Source organism: Eptatretus burgeri, chromosome 5, assembly GCF_056783735.1.
Source record: "Eptatretus burgeri isolate ZD-2024b chromosome 5, Ebu_testis_v1, whole genome shotgun sequence".
Lineage (NCBI taxonomy): Eukaryota > Metazoa > Chordata > Myxini > Myxiniformes > Myxinidae > Eptatretus > Eptatretus burgeri.
In genome coordinates, this window is record NC_140965.1 from 64,617,763 (window position 1) to 64,628,070 (window position 10,308).

The window sequence follows — 10,308 nt, forward strand, 5'->3', positions numbered from 1 at the left end:
CATTTATAGGCCCTGCGGCGTGGGGCGGGGGGCCACCACGAAACGCAGTGTCGTCACCCGAGTCTGGCGATCTGATTGGCCCCGACCCCCTGCACGGCCCGGCCACAATGGCCGGAAACTGCAACATTCCATTTCCGGCAAGGTGGCCCCGAGCTGTAAAAATGTCTTGCTCCGACCTCACAACATGATATGAATCAGCCACACCGAACTCTGCATCATCAATCGCCCTGCAAGAACCCCCCAGGCCATGCCCTGATGACCCGCCAAGGGCAGCGTCGGTCCCGCACGCCCGCTCGGGTGCCCTGACCAGTGCTGGCCAACGCGCCCGCTCCGTGTGCGCCAACGTGGCCCGAGCTGTATAACATGCCTCCGCCCGATCGTGGCTTAGCTGGCCGTGGAGTTGGGGGAACGTTTGTCGTCCGCCTGCCGCCAGCGAGAACCGAAGGTTCGATGTTATGGCGAACCCATGCACAGACAGCAAGATGTGTCCATTTGTGCCCGGCTTTGTACGATAACAAAATGTCACGAGCGGTGCACGGGTCTGCCTTTGAGAGCACGTCCCCTACAACATCTTCTGTTCCGATCCGCCATTACGCACGTGGCCAGCGCTCGCCCGATTCTGCTCTCGTGTGTATGGGGCGAAACCCGATCGATATAATTAGTCCGGAATGGGTTGAAAGGAACGCTCCGCTTGCGCCTTGCACACTCTCATCCCGCACAACGTGGCATGGGGTTACCTTTCTATCATCGGCCTCGGTACGCATTCCGTGCAGCGTGGACGTCGTGCTGAATGTGTTTCCTGTCCATTGGGTGCAAATTACCGCTGTGCGTGCGTTTGGCAGGCTGTGTTTTTTAGGGACAGTTGGGGGTGTAATGCCTGTTTGGCCTTTGCTGAGGACCCATCTCACAGCGCAGGGCGCACGTGGCTCAGATTTACTTTGGGAATAATCAGAAAAGAAGAAGTGAAATGACGTTAGAAATGAAATGAAGAAGAAATGATGTAAGCAAACCTCGCTATGAGATCCTCGCAACGCACGCCCCTGTTGGCCCGCTAGACAAAAGGAAAGGGACTATCTACACGTATATTAATGGAATAACTGTCTTGGGACCACTATCTGTTGGATGCATGCGGTTCCGAGAACCGCAACAATATTCTTTCAAGATAAAAGTTATAAACCGATAAATTACCTCCTAGTCATCTGCGGATAATTTCCCATACAATAACACTCATTAAACTTTGGGACATCATCGCTGAACTAGAAAATCAAACGGGAAACCAAGTACTGCATTTGAGTCATCAGAAGGAACCCGAAGATGTGAAGAGCAAAGACGATGAGACCCAAAAGTGCCCGTTTGTCATTCTTATTCTTATTCTTTTGTGACAGACCAAGTCAAAATTGGTTTAAGCTCCGAACTTTGTTTAAACACGAATGTACTGCAATTTATTAGTGGGAAAGTGAAAACTGATCGATATTTTAATAGCTTGAAAGGATTCCACGAAAGTACGTAAAACTGCATTCCTTTGTAAAGGAATGGGAAGGGGACAGAGTGGTGGGCGGGACTACGACTGTCAATCAGCCTGATGTGGGCAGGGCCGCTGAACACATTTGCTCAAGGACCAATCAGACCTGTATGGCTGTGGTTAACGGTGGAATATTATCAGGAAGTTGGTAGACTTCCCATCCCATGTACTGTGGGTCACTCCGAGGAGGTCGATCGGCTGTCTTTGTGCCGCTGTCCTGTTTGTTCAGGCAGGCATGGGGCCAATCGAGAGCGACAACACACATATTTCGATAAAGTACGTACTATTTTAGAATGTCAGATCGTCTATAAAGTATGTACAGTACCATCAGTACCATTACAATGTGAGCACATCTCTAATAAAGTTTGTACGACAACATTTGTAAGTCAGCAGCAGAACATAGGTAATAAAGGCACTCTTGGCAAAACACTTTCGAATCAAAATTACCGTTACATTAATTTAGTCATGAAATTCGCTTCAGTAAAGATTGTACGACACTTCAAATTCCCCTTCTGTACCCACATCATTTCACCCAAAAGGAGGGGGGGAGGGAAGGACTGCTCGTGTTTAATACAACACTAATCCGAATAATAATAAAAAAATTCCAGTAACAATTGAATTCTCCAGCATGTAAACACATTTCTAAACTGGAAGGGCACTCGGTGGAGCGCTTACCTCCACCACGTAATGCCTGATCCACGAGAACATATCGGGCCCAACACATTTTTGAAATATCATGCCTTCCAGAAAGATATCGTTTTTGGCCCCTATCTCTCAATGGTGAAGAATAAATTTTAAAATCCTAGTGTCCGGATCTTCACCAAAATCTAACCAGTTCGTCCTTGTCGCACACTAAACCTGTCCACAAAATTTCATCCGAATCCGTGCACAACTTTTTGAGATATTCGGTACACAAACAGACAAACAAACACACAGTTAGGGGTGAAAACATAACCTCCTTCACCTTCGGTGGCGGAGGTAATCAAAAAGTAAATAACCAAGTAATAAAAACATTTTTTTTTTTAATGTAAAAGGATTTCGGGATGTTCCTCCAAAAAGAATGTAAACAAGGTAGAGATGGTCACAAGAAATTATCATGTGAAACCATCTCGACATCTTTCTTTGAATAATGGTTGTCCCAACACAAGACACGAATTGTGTGTGTGTTCGAAATAACTTTTCACGCGCACACACACACACACACACACACACACACACACACACACACACACACACACACACACACACACACACACACACACACACACACACACACACACACACACACACACACACACATACACACACTTCGTCTCCTGTGTGTGGACAACCATTATTCAAAGAAAGATGTCGAGATGGTTTCACATGATAATTTCTTGTGACCATCCCTACATTGTTTACATACTTTTTGGAGGAACATCCCGAAATCTTTTTACATTAAAAAAAAAAAGAAGAAGTTTTTATTACTTGTGTAATACAGTATAGCAACAACTAAAAAAAACCAAAAAAAAAAACCAAACAATCTTACATGAGCATTTCTTGTTATTCGAGTGAACATTCTCAGCCCCAGCTGCCTCAGGCGTCCAATGAAAATTGTCCAACTATGTAGGGTGAAACATATGAGCTCAGTCAAACAAATTGGTGAACTCATTCTTAAAGCACTTGCGGACATCACTTTTAGCTTGTGCGAGTACTTTTCTTCATGCTTAAAAGAATCAGCATTCCACTGACTGTCATGGTGGTCACCTCCACTCTGCCTCAATGTATGACGGGCAAGTTTGATCTTTCAACCTCAACCCAAATCACTTCCCTTTCTTGATGGATAAGGCATTTTAGTGCCACCGACAGCGGTTTCATTTGATGCAAATCGAAACGTAGGCCACGACGCCGCTCTGATTCATGAGTTCCCAACGTACTCTCGTGAAAACGATGGGAATATACTTATTGATGTGTGCGGTTATTTAATATCTTGTATCACTAGCGACATCTTTGTGCCGATCTGCTGATGCAGCTCTCAGACCGGATTCATAAAATCATAAGTCCTGGTTAAATCCATGTATCCGAGCAGATTCATTCAGCATGGTTGGGCGATTTGGAAATCACTGCAGAGAAAGAGGTTGCGGAGGAATACATTTCAGGACATTGCAATCCACCCACCCGAAAGGAGAGGACCACATCGACCAAACTTGTTGGGCCAAAAAGTGTCGTACGTTATACTAAGTACCGGGACAAGGTGAAATGTAGAAAAGTGCATCGACTTCATGTTGTAATTTGGCGGACATTCCATTTGGATGTTTTGTTTTTCACTGGATAAGTGGTCTTCTGCATATTATGTATTAAAAATGTGGAATTTTACAATTGCCATTTTTGCTTGCTATGTACTTCCCCATGGATTTGCCTGTTATTGGAGACAATAATAATAATAATAATAATAATAATAATAATAATAATAATAATAATAATAATGCCATTCCTTCCGTGCTGTAAAGGCACATAGAGCTGCTAAAGCAGTTTCATTGGCAAGGAGTACCATCCTGGAAAGGTCACCACTCCAACTCGGGTTATCCCAAATGGTTATAAGCTCAGTACACTGGTACTCATTTCACCAACCTCACAATGATGACAGGCTGAGTCAACTCCACCTGGTGTTAATTCAACGGTAAAACAGAGGCTCAAAATCAGGACCCTCAAGCCCCAAGCCAGCCACATTAACCAGTATGCCAACTCCAGGCTTATTGGAGGTAATAGGTCCATGATATTGTAGGCAAGTGTTTTGACGTGTTCTTGCACACTCCTGAGTTAGTTTGGCGTCAGTTCCGTGACCTTTATAAAATATCCCGGACCCTTTTTGCCATTTTCAACCTGTACATCAAGGCTATGTGCACGACACGTTTTATCAACTGCTGAGTGAGTCTGAACAAGACAAAAGTCCGTTTGTGGAATATTGCAAACCCTACAAGAATGGTGCATTCACATTGACCAAATCGAAATGGTTGCTTTTTCTGAGAGATGGGCTTAAAGACTTTTGTACTCCTCTGCAAAAGGGTTTACATTCCTTTTCTGGCCAGTATGACAGGACATCTTTGATGATGGCCGACAGACGTTTGCTACAATGTACATTGAATATAATTGTTTTTTTTACCTACTTCTCAGAAAGTTCTTCACCCAAGCTCAAGTTTCTGCAAGATTTCATTGGTGCCTCAAAGGACGTGGTACACCATTGCATATGAATCCTTATCATACGTTGTTGTACAAAGCCAACACCCATTGGAGTGACCCTACGAGGCACCAATGATGCCTTGTGGGGCAGTTGTGGTTCCTTTCCTATGATGGACGATGGCATATTCTGGCAGAATTCCCACCACTGTGTTGTCCATGTGCAAATGTTGCCATGGCTGACAATTCTTCTTGTCTTTCACCAAGAGGACATGCTTGGGATGTGGCCGACAAGTGTTTGGTCATCTTACCCAAGTTTTATCATGCAGTTGTGTTGTGGATATGGATGCTGCTTGGGGTCAACATTTGCAAGTCATGCACCGCAACACAAAGTATTGCAAGTGAAAGTGTGCAAACGCTTGTCCCATCTGTAGTTTGTTGTACTGTTTGGAGATGCACTTTATGGTTGTAAAGAAAAGCCACAATAGTTCAAAGCTTGGAGAAGGTTCTGTGAAGCTTTGAGAAGGAGAGGATAAATTCACAGGTATTGAGTGGGCCTTGAGCTATGAATACCACCAACTCGTGTTTCCAGCCCGGATGCTGAGCATGGGAAAGTAGAACAGAGTAGATTGTGAGATAAAAACTCAGCTTGGCCATTCCCCAACACTTTGGATGAATACTTGCCACCATCATTGCCACAGAGTGAACTTTGAGTTCAGGTGGATTGGTAATCTAGGAATTGACTGTCGGAATTAAGCCTTATAGGCTTTTTGGTTGTGCATTGTGCTTCACGCAGGAAGCCCACAAACACCTGCACAGAATTATACACTTTCACGTGAAGTCGTCACTCTATCTGAGCCTGCGTTTCCTCGCGTGAGAACCTGCAGGTCTGTTGCTCCTTTTGCTGCCTCCATTATAGCCAACCTTTTCTGTTTCCCTTCTCCTTTGCTCTACATCTCAATATTCCTGCTTGAGTTCCACTTGGAAACGGCTCCTTCTGGCTTTAATACTGCCATGTTACACACTTGGAGCTGACTGTGGGAACTCAGGATTTGGTATCAATCTTTATCCAGTCTATGATTGTACCTGTGCCACAATGTGGTTCTTTAGATTTCCAACCTGTTTGAAAACCATATTTGTGAAAATTGAACACTTTATTTATTTAAGGGAAACTAAAATTACATTTACAAAAATTTAGAATGATTATATCTGGTGATTATGATTTTTGTTTTTTCCACTTTCACATCCTTATATTACCAATGGTACCATTTTATTTTAATTTGTGTCTCAGGCTCATGGAGGTTCTTGCGTGACATATATCACATACATGCAGGACAACAACAGAAAAAACACAAGAGTTCAAAGCTTTATAGAAAAGACAAAATATGAACTAGAGAGTTCATAGAATACGATACCCTTCACAGTGTTTCGTATATATGGTACTTCAATTTTAATAAAAAATCACATACTATAATGTGCGTAAGCCTGGAACTTCTAACACACTTTTCTCCGAACATATTCTGTTCATACTTCCGAAATCTTCACATTATGTGTTCCATGTATTTACGCAGGTGATAGCGGATTCAAAAAATCGAATATGGATAGAATTTTCAAAAAGGGAATCGATGACGTCACAATCAGCAGCGTTCGGCGGCAAACCGACGGCCGGGTCCCAGACGACGTGCTTTACTTAACTAAGTCCATGAGTTCAGGACGTTTGTTCAACTCAGTATTTACGACTTTTATCCTGCCATGTTGTTAATCTGTTGATGGAGGTAATATAGAAACGATGAATATGTCAAATCGTTCAAGCTATTCATCCGGCACTATGTGTCAAGGCCAACAATCTAAAGCGACCGGTCTCAAACGCTACCATGGGCACCCAGACACGCCACCAATATGAACTGAGCTTTTGAATGCGGCGCAAAACATCCATAGAAACTACCGTAACCGAGTATTGTGATCCGTCCTGTCCTCCATACCCATTGTAGACGGGTATTTGCTCGTGGTATTAAAGATCGTTAAAAAAAACTCTGAAAGTTTAGCGTTACTGAAGCAATCTCACACACCACCCTTATACACTGTAATTACATGATGTTGAGAAACAGTTCAGGAGACGGAGGCTTTATTGCTCGCCATAGAACGCAGCATCAATCACATCGTGCATCGTCATATCGGCGGCCTCTTCTTCACCCCGATACTGCACCCTCTCATATATCACGCCCACTTCCCAGGGCTGAGCTTGACAGCTACTATTACATACACCACCCTATAGATCATGTCCAAGTACTGCAAAACTGGAAGTTCTTGGAAGTATTATGAAGGAGATTTGTGTTCTACATTGTTCAAGCACATGATTCAATATTTAAATAAAGTTTTAAATGCATATAAATAAATTAATTCCAGGTTATACTGCCATTTTACCCATTGTCTATTACATCACGCGTTCGTCTATTGCACTTACATTCATCTATTACATTCTTGCCTGTTGTTTGTGCCCTTTATAACGTCCTTGAAAACAGTATGATTTTGGAATAATTTTTAAAATTTTATTTGACTGCCAGGCAGGCAGACAAATTAAAAATATTATCTCGCTCCTCTCTGCACATGTGCGAATGGGATAAATTCAGAGCCAAAGTATGGGAAAAACCGCAAAATTGTCTTCTGATTCATGTTTAAAATATAACATTCAATTTAAACAAGGTGTTCCTTGATCATGAAATAACGATCATAAACTGGAAAGACAGATAGACAGACAGATGGATGGACATGAACCCAATCGCTTAACTCCGCTCTTTGCTCTGCGTGTGCAGGGTAATTACAAGCATTAAGAGAGACGGTGGGCAAATCAACACAAGTGTGCAAGATATGGGATTTTGCAAACTGGGATCCCAGCTAAGCTTTGAGCACCAAAGAAGATCCTAACCTTTACACAACAAATGTAATGTATGTGTAGGCAGCCATGTCTTGCCTTTGGGGTTTCTCAGTGGCAGTGCAAGGGATGTGAGATAAATACAAAGTGAAAAATGTCATTATGATCAAATCTAGTAATGCTCAGTATTTCAAGATTGAGTTGTTTCCTCTTTAAACACATTGAACATTTTATCAGTTCCCAAGGATTTTCACTATAGTCCTTTGAGAAGATGCCTGTGATTTGGTCTCTTCATCATGTTTCTACTAACGTTCATCCCTTCAACTGTCTTTATATTCTCCTTCCTCCTCTTTTCCCCATATTTTTCCTGCACACACGTCGCACACACCTCGCATGTAGTTTTATGTGAATGCTAAGAATATATTTTTGGTGTATCCTCAGTTGAGCACGGTCGTTCATTCTTGAGTGCAATTTAATAAAACAATGGTTAGATGTCATAAACATTGGTATTCAGGTTGTTTTATTTCCTTAATAGGTTTTCTTTTACTTTTGGAATTGTAGTGGTGTGATTGATCATGGGTTGAGCTCCCAGTACGTATATAGTTTTGGATTGTAATTGTAGAGACCAAGTTCTAAAGCCTGTCTGTCTCTTAGGCATTGAAGGGAGGGGAACTTCCTCCACAATTGCATATCTATAATGATAAATGTGAGTATGTGTCAGTCAGTTAGTGTGTGTGTCTCTTCCGTAACTCCAAAACTACGAAACCTTGCAGCCTGAAACTTTTCATGCATACTAAGGGAACTCCAAAGAAGTGCAGGAATGAAAATTGGTTGTTTGTGTGAATTAAAACACGCCTTTTGAAGATAATTAATGGCAATATTTAATTATATCCTTTTTCAGGCACACCATCAGCCACCTTGCTCTTCCTCGCTGGTGTTCGGCTTGCTCAACAATGCCTCGAGTTGCAACAGACCACAATGGTTCATTAACGGCAAAGTTTTTTTTTTCACCTTCCTCACTCACATCATCGAATGCCTAATCATCATATCTATGAATCGCTGAATGCATTGCAATGCTTATAAATGCCCAGCGATGCCAGCATTTGTCACTTTATTTCATTTCTGCACATGCCATAACCTCAAGAATCTCTTAAACTCAGTAACCTCCACAATTGAACTTTGCAGCATTTCCTACTGCTAAACAAAAGTGTTCATTTGTCCAATTCGGACATATTTGACGTCTCAGCATCTCCGGGAGGTGTTTATTAATATGACGGGTCAGCGATCGCTAATTGCTTGCCAAGGCAGCCATTCTTTCACCGTTTCGTTGGAGTGCTTCCTTGAGTGCTTAAGCCACTTGGTAAGTGCTCTACAATATTCGCACTATCATTGAATACTGTATATTGATCGACTTGAACAAAGTTCACAGGCACCCGCCCGCATTTGGCCCTGCATTGTTCTGCAGTGTGTAGGACGGTAGCTGGCTCGATGAAAATGTGCAATTTTATGTTATACTAAGTTCCCCCTTTTTGTACGATCTTCTTTCATTATATGACCCATCACTTTGGCATAGATAAATCCAAATAAATAAAAATTAAAGATTTTGTTTTTAAAAGTTTCTTCAAATGTTTCGTGGAGTGGTTGGTGAAGCCACTTGGCACGCACTCTTCAAGCTTCGATGGTAACACCATGGTTTGATACTCGAGTTGGGAAGGCAAAATAAACTAGAACTGCCACTTTATAACTGCTGGCAGTGATGACCGGGTACCCAGTCCGTCCGCCTTTGACACAACTGACACAACGTGAGACTTAAATCATAGTCGCAAAGTTTCGCATTTATCGGATAAGCGGTGCCAGAGAAAACATTAGTTAATAGTGATACAAACACAGGCCTGCTTCGAGACGGCGCGGAACAGACGAGTTACGAACCGGGCAGCATAAAGCGTTCAATTTCCTTATTACTGGCGACCAGATTCAAATAATTAAATAATTCTGGCTGCCAAACCACGTGGCCGATCAGGTTGAAATTTTAAACTTTTGTTTCCCATGTAGCCTAAATTATAAATATGAAGTTTCGCATATATAGAAGTAGTGGTTCCAGAGTAAACATGAATTAATATTTATCCTTCAATCTAAGATGGCGGCCAAACCATGTGACTTGTGACCTCATAATTTTTACCATGTATGCAGATATCATGGAGGATGACAGACGCAAATTTTCGCTTCGATAGGTTAAGCAGTTCCAGAGAAAACATTATTTAATATTTTTCTTAAATTCAACATGGCTGCCAAACCATGTGACCTATCAATTAGAAATTAACAAACTTGTATTCCCTACTCATGTGCAATAGGGGTGTGAAGTTTCCCTTGATCAGATTAGGTGTTCTGGAGAAGAAGATGTTTGAAGGTTTTAAGGTAAATTCAAGATGGCCGCCAAACCATGTGACCAATCAAGAACAAATTAACAAACTTGAGAAAGGACCTCATGGGGAATATATGTGTGAAGTTTCGGCTTAATCTGTCTTGCCTTTCTGGAGAAGAAGATTTTTAAAATTTATTCATTTTCAATCCAAGATGGCTGACAAACCATGTGACCTATGACATCAGAAATTTACATTCTGCTTCCAACTGGGTATTGGAACACGTTTGTAAAGTTTCGTGTTAATCGGTAAAGGTGCGTTTTTCTATCCAAGATGGCCGCCAAACCATGTGACGTGTGATGTCATAATTTTTACCATGCGTGCATACACGATGGTAG

The 10,308-nt window shown here is 42.1% G+C and overlaps 1 long non-coding RNA gene across 1 annotated transcript; it reads left to right on the forward strand.

Moving 5' to 3' along the window:
- Positions 1-3,921: 3,921 nt before the first annotated feature.
- LOC147026573 (uncharacterized) lies at positions 3,922-9,558 on the forward strand. The gene is made up of 3 exons (XR_015058398.1): positions 3,922-7,619; positions 8,205-8,256; positions 8,452-9,558. It is a non-coding gene; the product is annotated as an uncharacterized LOC147026573 (long non-coding RNA).
- The last annotated feature ends 750 nt before the right edge of the window (positions 9,559-10,308 follow it).